This window comes from Cyprinus carpio, chromosome A5, assembly GCF_018340385.1.
Source record: "Cyprinus carpio isolate SPL01 chromosome A5, ASM1834038v1, whole genome shotgun sequence".
Classification (NCBI taxonomy): domain Eukaryota; kingdom Metazoa; phylum Chordata; class Actinopteri; order Cypriniformes; family Cyprinidae; genus Cyprinus; species Cyprinus carpio.
Window position 1 is genome coordinate 30407642 of NC_056576.1, and position 14746 is coordinate 30422387.

A 14746-nucleotide genomic window follows, 5' to 3' on the forward strand; every position below is an offset into this window, starting at 1 on the left:
TTCTTCGCGGCACCGGCGAAACATACCAATTTGCAAATCTAACACAATACATAGTCTCTGCATGTAATGACCTAGAATGCTGTCTAAGATTTGATGGCTGCTCTGTCAATTCTTCGTCATCAGTTAGGAACCTAGGTGTGCTATTTGATAGCAACCTTTCCTTAGAAAGCCACGTTTCTAGCATTTGTAAACTGCATTTTTTCCATCTCAAAAATATATCTAAATTACGGCCTATGCTCTCAATGTCAAATGCAGAAATGTTAATCCATGCTTATGACCTCAAGGTTAGACTATTGTAATGCTCTCTATTGGGTGGTTGTTCTGGCACGCTTAGTAAACAAACTCCAGTTAGTCCAAATGCAGCAGCTAGAGTTCTTACTAGAAACCAGGAAGTATGATCATATTAGCCCTGTCCCAATAACACTGCACTGGCTCCCTATCAAACATCGTGATAGATTTTAAAAATCTTGCTTATTGCTTATAAAGCCCTTGAATGGTTTAGCACCTCAGTATTTTGAAATGAGCTCTGTTACATTATAGTCCTCCATGTCCGCTGCATTCTCAAACTCTGGCAATTTGATAATACCTAGAATATCAAAAGTCAACTGGGCGTGCAGATCCTCCTATTTAGCCTAAACTTGGAATAACCTACTCAACATTGTTCGGGTAGACACACTTCTTGCAGTTTAAATCTAGATTAAAGACCCATCTCTTTAATACTGGCTTACACATAACATACTAATACACTTCTAATAGGCTGTATTAATTAGGTAAACCGAAACCGGGCGGCACTTACACCACACACAATGTACTTGTTACATGGCTAGGAAGAATATCATCTACGGTCATATTGGTCTGTTTCTCTCTGATGCCGAGAGGTCACCGTAGGCCACCAGATCCAGTCTGTATCCAAGTCAGAGGGGTCACTGCAGTCACCCGAAAACCAGTATGTATCTAGCCCAGATGGTGGATCAGCACCTAGAAAGGACCTCTACAGCCCTGGAAAGACAGCGGAGACCAGGACAACTAGAGCCCCAGAGACAGATCACCTGTACAGACCTTGTCTCAGGCGACCACACGGGACAAGACCATAGGAAAACAGATGATTCTTCTGCACAATATGACTTTGCTGCCAGCCTGGAATTGAACTGCGACTTTAGTTCTGGTCAGAGGAGATGGCATTTGACTGCGACTCGGTTTCTCCCAAGGTTTTTTACTCCATTCTGTCACGATGGAGTTTTGGTTCCTTGCCGCTGTCTCCCTCTGGCTTGCATTAGTTGGGACACTTACAATTTAGCGCGACTACCGGTTGACTTGATTTACAAATTATTACACGGGATACTATTTAAACTGTAGCTGAGCTGCATGATGACATCACTGAATTCAAGATGAACAACAAAAACAACCTGCCTTTAACTGTCATTTTGCATTATGACACACTGTTTTCCTAGTTAATGTTGTTCAGTTGCTTTGACGCAATCTTTTTTGTTTAAAGCGCTATATAAATAAAGGTGACTTGACTTGACTGGCAACGTGGAACTTTTTGACTCTCTCTGCCTAAATTTCAGTTGGAGAGTGGAACAGCGGAATGTAAAGGAATGGACCATAAGCATAAACACATTTTGTTATGGATGTGGAAGTTCAACAAGAAGATTACATGTTGAATAAGTAAATTGTCTTCGTTATTGCTCAGAATGTATGAGTAAACCAAATTACAGTGTGACGGATGCAATTAACAGGGGAGGTAACCTATCTGGAGTCAGGTTCATAGTATGAGCTCCAAAGACATAAGATATGGTAGAGGAAATTAAAAAGAGAATGGATTTAATGAACTGGAATTGGAAAAAAAGATCATCAGGGGGTCTATGTATTACCCTGGTGGATGAAGCCCTGTGTCCTTGGTTCCATTGTGTATATGAGGCCGAACAAAGGGCTAGGACGTTCATTGATATGGCTAAATATAGAATTCCTAAGGGGGTCTGTGGGAGAAGGACGGGAGAGTGATTGTCTAACACCATGACATCCCTAGAAAACAAATTTTCTGCATGGGAAATGAGTTTTTTTTTTCAAAGTAACATTATTGAGCCAAAAAAGGGAATAATTATTCATGTTTATATTGAAAAGAAACATACAAGTGAAAGGATGGCACAATGTATTTAATAAGCCAAAGTGGATAGGCTGCGGTTGGTAAATTGGCAAAAAATAGAGGGCCCTCCCGGGATTGCCTTTCTTTAAAATCCACGGAGACGAGGGTCGTATGACGCATCCGCGACGACAATGTAGATATGACAATTTTTAGTTAATTCCCTGCTGGACCCCAAATTTCTATGAGGAACGGGAGACTGTGTGAGCAAATACCATAAAGATTGATTTTGGTGCTCTCATCAGTGAAGGACTGCAAGTGGGAAGAAAGCTGAAAAAACAAAGCTGAAAGTGGACCGAAAGGTGTCACCGGACAAAGAAGAAAGAAACAGGCCCCCCCCCAGACCAGCAGAATATGAATTTCAATTGTCCGAACTGTAATAAAGATGATGCGCAAACAGGAAACCTGAATAAGGAAGTAATGAAACTGAAAATGACGAGATGGTGAAATATTTGAACTATTTTACTCCTCGATACAAGTGTGAATGTCTGTGGTTGGGGCTGGTATGTATAGTTGTTCTGGTCCTTTTTCTTTTTTGTTCTATGCCTTTCAACAGACATAAATCCTACGTTGACCAATGGCCATTCCCAGGCCGTCCTGGCCAGATTTATTATGCCTCATAATATCCACGTTTGGCTTGTTGCGCTGCATACGACCAATTGTTGTATGACAAAGTACCGTGAGTATTTGCTTTTTTTTTTGTCCAATACACCGATCGGTATGCTCAGTGATGCTTCAAGATAGAACACTCACTTACCGCCCGTACATATTCTGCATACGGCTTTGACGGTTCTCTGTAGCTCACACGATTCGCACACCTTACCGATTGGTCGATTACGGTACCAAGTATGCATGTTATTGGTCAAACAATCCATTACCTTCATTTAAGTATGACAACAGGAAACCAAAACCAACACGGGATATTTTAGGACAATATAGAAATCCTGGCCAGGACATGTCCTGGGGAAAAACTGGAATATTTGGTCAACCTAATCAATAATTTATATTTTTGCTTTTCTTTTAAAAGGATTTGCATCTGGGATTGGTATCTAGTATACATACAACGTTTATATGTCATGGCGTATGGTCTCGCTTTTGATTCTCTTCACATCAGACATAATCTTGACATTGCGAGCACACCAATTTTCGGCTCTAAATATCTTATCGATTGAATGAGAATGCCCTAAATTCTCGAGTATTAAAGCGAGCAAGTGTCGCCGTGCGATGACTTGGTAAATATTTGCACCATAAAAGCTATTTCCTTTGCCTGATCAAGAGTCCCATTTAAAAACAATGCGATGTGGGCACGTTTTCAAAAACAAGTATTACAAAGTATCAGCCTCTGATCACTTGTGCTCGTAATAAAACTATAAGGGGGTGCTTATCTAGTCGGATGAGGAGGTTACATTGTAAAACCATTGAACACACTGGGAATGATGATGAGGGTAGATTTGTTTTTAGATACGCTGTATATGACAGGTTGGTCTCCCATTTACTTTGCCCGAATAAGGCAGGACAGTGCCATTTTCAACAAATATTTTCAAATATATACTTGAGCAGATTGATAAATAATGCATGGCCGCTTAGAAACTCCGTATTTATTAGGGAAGTGCACATCGATGCTGCCAAGTTTTCGATATATCGATACTCAGGAAGCTACTATTGTGAGTATTTTAGCTCGTCGATGGCACCACAGATGGCTGCTTCAGTGTACTTGGCTCTCTCCAGTGTTTGACGTACTGTTTTGTTGTTTTTCTTGTTTTTGTTTGTCAAACATGATCAGTTTCACACCAGGGATGAATGCTGAACATTCTGCAGAACACACCACAACAACTTTTAACCGGATTTCAATTATTCGGACGTTTTACTGAACATTGTTGTCAGTGGAGCAGCGGCGCTGATCAAAGCGCTTCAAGAAGCGCAGACGGGGGAAGAGAGCCAGTGCGCTCGTCAGGATCAGAGAAACAAGCGTGGATTTTGAACGCCGTCTTGCCTAGCATCACATCTGGCAAATCTCCTCTCTCTACCCAACAAAACGGACGAAATCCTTCTGCTCTCCAGGACAAATAAGGTTTTCTCACACTATGCTGCTCTGTGTTTCATGGAAAGCTGGCTGAAATGACGCCCATCCCAGACAGCGTGCTCCATCTGCCGGAAATCTTTTCAGCTGTTTAGACCAAATCGTGACGCAGAATCAACAGGGAATCGCTCAGCGGCGGGACATGCTTTTACATCAATGAAAGGTGGTGCATAGATGTAACTGTGTTGAAGATTTTGCTGTTCAGATCTAGAAGGCTTCTTGTTAACGCAAAGCCGTTCTATTCGCCACGGGAGTTTCACTCGTTCATTCTGGTGAGTGTTTTACATACCTCTGCAAGCGCAACATAAGCCTGGCTTTACAGAAACTCATTGATCAGATCACGGAGACAGACAGAACAACACCCAGACTCTGTTTTAATCATTCTGGGGGACTTTAATAAAGTCAATCTCTCCCGTGAACTGCCAAAATACAGACAAGAATGTTACATGTCCCACCCGAGACAGTAATCTAATGGATCACTGTTACAACACAATAAAGGATGCCTATCAATCTGTTCCATGAGCAGCTCTCGGCGGGACTGTCTGATCAGTGCTGGTTCATCTTATACAAACCTACAGGCAGAAACTTAAATCTGCTAAAACCTGTAGTAAAGACTGTAAAGAGATGGAACACAACGAAACAGAGCAGGGATTTAAAAGCCTGTTTTGGACCTCACTGATTGGAGTGTTTTTGAAGCTGCTACCACCGCGATCTGGACGATACTGCTCACAGAGACCGTAAACATCCTATATTAGTTTTGTGAGGATTATATGTATTTCTACCAGGACTATTTAACATTCACAGTGATAAGCCATGGTTTACAGCAAAACTAGACATCCTTCGTCAGGCCAAAGAGGATGCCTACAGAAATGGGGACAGAGTCTTGTATAATCAGGCCAGAACACATTGAACAAAAGAGATTAGAGTGGCTAAAAGGACTGCGCGCTAAAAAGTTGGAAGACCAGTTTACTTCCAATGACTCAACTTCAGTGTGGAAAGGGACTGAGAACCATCACTAACTACAAGACACATCCCCACAAATCAACGACTTGCTAATGACCTGAATTGATTTTTATTGTAGATTTGAAAGACCCCACCCCCATTCGCCGTGACCATCTCTCTACACAACCATTAACCCTCTGAGGTCTAGTGGGTTTTGGGGGCCTGGAGAGTGTTTTGGACATCCCCTTGAATTTTGTGCTTTTTTCAGTTGCTCAGTATAAATAGATACATGGCCTCAAAGTCTAATCCCACTGTAATCAGTACAAACTGGGCTACAATAATATGTAAATAGCTGTATGTACATGATTGTGTTTTTATTAATTGAAAAGAACAGCATCGTTTCTAACATGCTTATTGGTTTATCATCACTTGTGTGCTAAATAAAGTTTATATTATAATATATATATATATATATATATATCTATATATATATACTGTAGTGTATATATGACTCCCAGCTTTTTTCAAAGGGGTTTAGTGTATACGATTATTCTACACTTGGAGTAAGACTGGAGTAATGATGCTGAAAATTTAGCTTTGATCACAGGAATAAAGGGGATAAATTTAAAACTATATATTCAAATAGAAAGCAGTTATTTATTTTTAAATAGTAAAAAATTTCACAATGCAACTTTCTATGTATTTTGGATCAAATAAAAGCAGGCTTCATGTGTCATGTTGATATATATAAATGAACATCACATACCTGGCATTTCCAAAATGTATATTGTTTATGTGCTTGAAGGACACACTTTTTTGAAGAGACTTTGAAGAGAATGGGGAGTGTGTGCCTCGCTTGGGGGTCTCAGCTGTGTTCCAGGTTCCTGAGTGGGCTGCTTATTTGCATTGGCTCGCTTGCAACAGGTTATTATTTATCTGAAATAAAAAAAAGTAAGCATGCTGTTTACGCAATAAAACTGCATTATTAACATTATTGTGATGGTCACTGATACCATTCCTATAAATTATCAGTAATCTATAGGAAAAAAAAGAACACAATTACCACATAGCACATTTATTGTCAGTGATATTTACAGCTTACTTAATAATTTATTTATTTTTTACCTCAGATGATTGCAAACACCAATGACAGGGTATAACACATTAAAAATATTTACACCAGAGCTGTCTATGTTATAGAACATAAAAAAAAAAACATCCTGGCATCCTGAAACATTGAGAAGATGTAAATGAAACTTCATAATGTTTCACCTGATTATACATTTAGTCAGGAATTATAGTCTTGAAAAAGTCTAACTAGTAAAATGTGTACAAGTTATATGAAAACTAATACAAGTAGATTAATAATAAAAAAGACTTACTACATTGTTAGATTTATATTATGCTCTCTGCCAGATGTTTTTGTGCTCTCTATAATCCCTCCTCCCTTCCAGATGTTTTTATTATATGAGATCTCATCTGCTGCCTTGCTCCTACCCTCCCTTTCTTTCCCCCTTGGTTTTCTCCCTCCTCCCATCTGTGTGCTCTCTCTCTCTCTTTTCTATTCCGATATCTCTTTACCTCAATGTATACCCGCATGCGCAGTTGATGCATAGGGTTCAATCGGTGAAGAATGGTGGGGGGGGGACCTTTGTGGGCTCAGGTTACTGGGTTTAGGTTGTACTTTACTGAAAGTTTGAAGAGTCCCACTGCCAGGATTATTCCTTATATGTCCAGTTCCTGAACATATGTATGACTTATATAACTTGTTGTTTTGGCTCATACTCAACCCATATGTAATCTGTATCCTATTGGTTGAAAGGGCTGTACCACCCTCATTTTATCCTTATATATACCCTGTGTAAGACAATAAAGATTGAAGTAAAGGTATACTCAGATTTTGTGTCTGTTGTGCCTTTTCTTCCCACGGCCGTGAACACTTCTGGAGGACTGAGAAAAACTTTGGTGCCAACGAGATAGGACGGGATCAGTTTATTTGTAAATTAATCAACACTCATGTATATCTCTGCTGGGTCAAGCCGCTTCGTTCTTCTTTCTGAGGTAATCACAAATCTTATTCCTCTCAGCGGGTCTTATTGAGGTGAATTTATGTCTTATTCCTCTCAGCGCGAAGCAAAACAGTAACATTTAAAAAACATGACAACAGTCTCGCTGCTTTGTTTGCTCTGATGATGGGCGGTTGCCCGCAGCGGGATGCTTATAATAACAATAGCACGCTCGGCGCGGTGGGCGTGGTCGCAGTAGATAATGAATGGAGACGTGAAAGGCTGGACATCATGTTGTTTTCATGTGGATTACTTTGTCACAGAATATTTGTTTTTGGTAGCACTTATTTTAAAACTAGACATGTCAAGCTTTCTATAGATATATCTCTCATGTCTCTGTGTTGAGTATTCACTGAGTTACAGTTCATTTTAATGACGCGTTTCTAAATGAAGATCAGCGCAGACAAAGGCTGCAGACAGCGCACTCTGATTGTTTTCTTTATTTTATAAGTGCACAACGTTTTGTTGCCATCATGTGTGTATACAAATAAAAGTAGACCCTTTACAGATATGTGTGATGTATTGCTTTTATCAGTACGATCAAAACTGAAAGTGTAATTTAAGTTCTTTTCAGTGAGAAGTTCTTATCATGAGAATTTGCCTCAAAAACGCGTATCCGCGTTAGCCGACTCCAGAGGGTCAACACCTCTTGCAATCCCACTCTCCCCCGCTCCTGCACTTCAAATCAGTGAAAACGATGTGCGCCAGGTCTTCAGGAAGAACAAAAGAAGAAAAGCACCAGACCCAGATGGTGTTACACCAGCCTGTCTGAAAACCTGTGCTAACCAGCTGGCCCCCATCTTTTCACAGATCTTCAACAGATCTCTGGAGTTGTGTGAAGTGCCTTCCTGCTTCAAACGCTCCACCATCATCCCCGTTTCAAAGAAAACCAAGAGTACAGGACTTAACGACTACAGACCTGTGGCTCTAACGTTCTGTCATCATGAAGTTGTTTGAAAAAAACTGGTTCTGGCTTATCTGAAGGACATCACTGGACCCTACTGGACCCCCGCAGTTTGCTTACCGAGCAAAAAGGTCCGTTGGATGATGCAATCAACATGGGATTGCACTTCATCCTGCAACATCTGGACAAAACAGAGACTTATGTGATGATCCTGTTTGTGGATTTTAGTTCAGCTTTCAATACCATCATCCCAACAGCCCTCCAGGACCAAAACTGAACCAGCTCTCTGTTCCTAGCTCTATCTGTCAGTGGATCACCAGCTTTCTGACAGATAGGCAACAGCTTGTGAGACTGGGGAAATTCATGTCCAACACACCTGCTCCACCAACACCGGTGCCCCCTCAGGGATGTGTTCTCTCCCCACTGCTCTTCTCCCTGTACACCAACGACTGCACCTCTAAAGACCCCTCTGTCAAGCTCCTGAAGTTTGCAGATGACACTACAGTCATCGGCCTCATCCAGGACGGTGACAAGTCTGCTTACAGACAAGAGGTTGAGCAGCTGGCTGTCTGGTGCAGTCTTAATAACCTGGAGCTGAACACTATAAAAACAGTGGAGATGATCGTGGACTTCAGGAGAAACCCCCCATGCACTCACCCCAGTCACCATCATAGACAGCACTGTAGCTGCAGTGGAGTCATTCAGATTCATGGGAACCACGTCTCTCAGGACCTGAACTTGGACAATCACATTGACTACATTGTTAAAAAGGCCCAACAAAGGTTGTACTTCCTTCGCCAGCTGAGGAAGTTTAACCTGCCACAGGAGCTGCTGAAACAATTCTACTCAGCCGTAATTGAGTCTGTCCTGTGCACTTCAAAAAAATGGAGGAAGATAAAGGTATGTACTTCATAAGATTCTAGATTAACATGAGGTTTGCTACAGTATTCATGTTTTATGGTTATTGAAATGGTCACACGAATGATGCATGTTTCATAGCCACTGTTTTGGAAAACTAGTAAGTTCTAACATTAGCTGGAAGAACACACAACGCAACCAGTGATACAATACGGATTGTTTCAAAGCAGCTTTAAAGGGATAAAAAGAAACATCATGATTTGGTGATGCAAACAGAATTCAAATGCCTCTGTAAAGAAGCTTTACAAAAAAAGATAAGTTCCTTTTTCAAGGTGTCATATGATTTTTCGACCACTCTTAGACCACTGAATCTCAGACTGCATTTCACACGTGTGCTTTGGCCACACTGGGATGCTAAGGTCATTACTACACTGTATCTTTACATCGCAAATAGTTGTTTGCTGATTATACTTGGAGAAATCCTATATAGCACATTTAAAGAATATTTGAACTGGTCCTGTCTGTAATATCCTTTATAAGTAGGCCTAAAGCGTGCATTGAAATCACTGACTTGCATTTATATAGCCTACACTGTACTTTATATGTAAGTGCAAACAATGTCTATAAGATGTGGACATCTTAGAGTGGTTCAGGTATGACACCAGAACCCAGAAAGTCTAATTCGCAGCTGGTTTACTTCCAGAGTAAACTGCACACACTCAGATTCTGATATAACAATTTATGAGTAAAATAAAATCTGTGGTAAACATAACTTGACTATACTATACTCTTACCATCCCCTTTATATTAATAATGTTGTGTAAAACTTGTCATTAAATGAAATATTAAAATTGACTAAGTATAATAATTTACGAACTAAATAACAGCGACTGATAAATCAGAACTTAATATTGCAACAAGCTGCGCACAAGCTCAAAAATAGTTCAATGGTTTAATTCATTTATAAATGAATTGACTAAGCCAATGACTAATAATCCATTCATAAAGGCGGTCACTTGCTTTGTTTCTACTGAATCGGCTGTTTAAAACCGAATCGCTTGACGGCATGAATCGCTTGACGGAATTGATTCAGTGAATCATTTAATAAAAAGGGACTTGCTGCCACATATTGGCAGTTTATGTGTTAAATTTATTCTCTATGACAGCCCTAAATCAGTCAAGGTAACAGCACAAAAACACACACAGCAAAATATTGTTTAATTATTGACAAAAATCACCCAATTTCAGGCCCAGAAGGAAAAACAGCTTATAAATCATAGTTCATTTAATAAAGCTTATTTTTGTTATATAAAAATTGTGTTTAAAAATTAGGCAAATTTATAATCATAGATGTAGATATACAGTATATAAATGACAAAAAGTGTGGTATATTATGTGGCTCAGATAAACAATTAAAGTATTTGACACCTAAAAAACTTCAACTGGCTGGCTTTCATCAAAAAAAACATAACTTGACCCCAAAGAACTAGTTAATTACAGACTGATCTCCAATCTCCCTTTTCTGTCCAAGATACTAGAAAAGGTAGTATCCTCACAATTATATTCCTTCTTAGAGAAAATGGTATCTGTGAGGATTTCCTGTCATGATTTAGAGCGTATCATAGCACTGAGACTGCTCTCCTTAGAGATACAAATGACCTGCTCTTATCATCTGATCGTTGTTGTATCTCTCTATTAGTGCTATTGGATCTTAGTGCTACGTTTGACACCATTGACCACAAAATTCTTTTGCATAGACTAGAAAACTTTGTTGGCATTAATGGAAGTGCATTAGCATGGTTTAAATCGTACTTATATGACCGCCATCAGTTCGTAGCAGTGAATGAAGAGGTATCATATCGATCACAATTGCAGTATGGAGTTCCTCAGCGCTCAGTACTAGGGCCGTTACTCTTCACGCTTTACATGTTACCCTTGGGAGATATCATCAGGAAACACGGTGTTAGCTTTCACTGTTATGCTGATGATACTCAGCTCTATACTTCTTTGCGGCCCTGCAAAACATACCAATTTGAAAAACGAATGGAATGCCATAGTCAATATAAAAAAAAAACAAACAAACAAAAAAAAAATGGATGACGAGTAATTTCTGGTGGTGGTACGTCAGATTCAGTGGTTATTCCACATTTACAACAGTGACCAGTTCCTCCTAAAACAAAGCATATTACGCTTTAATAAAGGAGTACAAAGCAGTGAGTTGAAAAGGAGTGAATTGGCAGTATTTACTGAAGCAGTAGAAGTAGAACATTAGTGTGGAGAAAAGAAGCGAGAGAAAAAAAATCCTCTGCGACATGGTTTAGTGTGGAGAAAAGAAGATTATATATATATATTATATATATATAAAACAATCTAAAGATATAAAACAAGTAAATAAATAGTAAAATAATAAATATAGGAAAACTATTTATGTGTGTACAGCTATTTAAAAAAAAATATCCAAAACAACTTACAAATGAGAGGAAAACAACACTCAGACTGCTAGACTATGATACTCAGCAGCCTGAGTGTTGTTTTCTCCCTCATTTGTAAGTTGTTTTGGATATTTATTTGTAATATATACATGAATAGTTTTCCAGTAGTTTTATTTATGACATTTATGTTAAGTATTAGTGCTGAATCCCACCTCCGCCTATTGCCAATTTACTATTTTCATGTGGACATGCAATTCAGCACCACATCAAATGAACAGCGACCGATCAAACAAAATTTTAAACAAATTACAAATGGCAGAGAGATTAATTTACTTCCAAATGTTAAGTAAATACATTAAAAATATGACACTTTTGAACAAATAACCCTGCATGATTAACAAAATCATAGGGTAAGGTAAACGCCTTTAGTATTTTTTCTCAAAATATTTTATATGGACAAGCAGATATATGTGAACTAAATAATACAAAACAGATTACACATCTAATAATAATAAGAAAAGGCAATTGGACAGTTGGGCTACATTTGCCTAATGGAGTAAATTTAGGCAAACATGAGTAAACATGCCAAAATAGATGTGCCCCATTTAGTGTTTTGGATAAATGTTTAACAAATAAGATAATTTAATAGCAGGCTAAACAACATGCAAGAAATGTAAAAACAGAACTGTATAAGGCCTTTGTCGGTTGCATCACCTGTGAAATCACCAACTGATTGCAGTTCTTTGAACATATCCATCCAGTAATATGCGTTTTGTCATCTGTAGATACCCCACCAACTTTCTATTCTCTGGTTTGCTTGGCTTGTTCCTTGAAAGACACACGGTCCATGCACAGTTGCTGTCGAGTCTTCATTTAGGATTATTTGAGGGCAACCCCTTCTTTCAGCAACAGCGTGAAAATAATACCCAACAATTACTCAGGGATTGTTATTGGTGAAGTAAACTTGCATCCAGATGATGTACCGTGAAAAACCATCAATGCAGCCAATTAACTGCTATGCCATACGGCTTCAGTTTGTCATAAGAACCCATGTGCCATAGATAGGGCCTGGCCCTCCATAATGTCGCCTCCGCAACCTTCTCCCTCTTCTTTCCACCACACCTGATGGATCCAGACTTTATCTGTATCTCTCTAACCATTGCTCTAGTCAGCCGCAAACCATTCAAACGTCATCTTTCATGTATCATTCCGAGCCATGCAGACATCCCGGTCCCTCAAGTTGACTAGCAATGAAATTGAATACACATTCAGGATCGCTATATTGTCTTTGACAATACAGTTGCAGACCTGACAGCCTCCTTCTCAAGTGTCGAACACTTATGTGTAAATTGTCAATCACTGACAGACACAGATCTATTTCAGTTTGAGTGAGTCCCTGATCAAAGTAAAAGCGAATACGATCATCCATGATGCTGCGATAATGCTGCCTCTATACCATGTTTTTATGCCACATACACAGAGAAAATTAAGTTGTGATAATGAGAAAACGACTTTTATGTCGAGATTACAAGAAAATTATGTTGTTGTTTATAACGAGAAAACAACTCGTTATGTTGAGATCATAAGAAAATTAAGTCATGATAATGAGAAAAACACAACTTTCGTTATGTCGAGATCATGAGAAAATTAAGTTGTTATAACGAGAAACCGTCTCAGGTTACGCATTTAATCACTGGTTCCCTGAGAATAGGGAACGAGATGCTGCGTCCTCTAGAGGGCGCTAAGGGAACGCCTCCAGCGTGTCCGGTGTCTGAAGCATGAATGAAAAAACGACAATGAACTTGACATTAGCAGGTGTAGCCCATGACATAATCAGTACGACATCCACAACATCCACTTCTTTGTCTAAAGGATGCAGGAGTGCCCGAAGCATGGCAGAGAGAGAGACACAGCGTCGATATAGTGATAGAACCATGGTTACATGCGTAACCTGAGACATTCCCTTTCGAAAGGGAACTCCACGCTGCATCCTAGGGCGCTAGGGGAACGGTATACCAACACCACCATGCTGAGGGATGAGTGCCCAAACAACTGGATTCCCTAAGTCAAGACTCAAAGGAACATCATCCCTGTCTCAACAAATTCACTGTGGCCAGAGCACGAGCCAGAAACCTCCTACAGGTAAGCTAAAAACTATGCAAACGTCATAGACTAGGTCATCTACCAAAGTCTGGAGCTCTAGAGTGGAGGTCTAGCAAACGACTCTCAGAACAAGAGGAGACCTGGCTACACTCAACACTAAAACAGTTTGTGAGGCTCAAAGAAAAAAGCCTACACCTTAATGCTGCCTACACGGAGCTCTGGAGAGTGGAGGCTTCAGCAGAATAACCCTCTTAAACGAGAGGAAGCCTAACAATGCTCAGTCCTTGTAGCTGTTTATCAATGTGGCCTCGAGAGGGCCGAACACTTGATTACACTGTCTAACTAGAGCTCTGATGAGCGGAGGCCTCAGCAGAACGACTCTCTTAAGTGAGAGGAGGCCAAACCTACTCAACATAAAGGCAGTTTATCAAGACGATCCCACAGAGGGCCAAACACTTGATTACACTGTCTACCTGGAGCTCTGATGTGCGCAGACCTCAGCAGAATGACTCTCTTAAGTGAGAGGAGGCCAAACCTACTCAACATAAAGACTGTCTTTCAAGGTGGCCCCACAGAGGGCCGAACACTTGATTAAACTGTCTACCGGGAGTTCTGATGAGCGGAAGCCTCAGCAGAACGACTCTCTTAAGCGAGAGGAGGCCAAACTTACTCAACATAAAGACTGTCTAGGAAGAAGAAAGGAAAATTATCTCTTTCCTCTTTCTCCCCGATGTCAGCCAGATTAATCCAGGGATGTCTCTCCGTGGCCACCATTGCCGCTTAGATTTCATTCTCAGAGGCTATGACGGCAGGGTCACAGTCTTCAACATCAATGTTTTCCCATTAAAAGATAGTTTGCCAACGTCTCGTCTATGGGAGGCATCGATGCATATCCGTGTTCGCAATCCCTCAACTTTCGCATAATTTGCGCAGTGAAAAAGATGAATGCGAGCCGAATATGGGTTTTTCCAAGACCTTTCCACCTCGGTGTGCAGGTCTGGCAAACACAGAAGACTTGTCGGAATTGGGAGATCATGAAACGCTCATCTTATCTGTTGCGAGCGGACTTTTCGTGATTCCAATTAAGACTTAATCACGCCCCATAACCTCTAACAATTCACCGTATGCGGGGCAGGCAGGCTGAGAGGGTTCCAATGCTTCATTTTCATCCTCATCAACCACATCCTGCACTTCTTGGTTTGCTTTTACCAGAGCACG

General features: G+C 40.1%; 1 pseudogene; it reads right to left on the reverse strand.

Moving 5' to 3' along the window:
- LOC122145179 overlaps positions 1 to 14302 on the reverse strand; it is a 32384-nt pseudogene extending 18082 nt beyond the window's left edge.
- Positions 14303 to 14746: the final 444 nt, after the last annotated feature.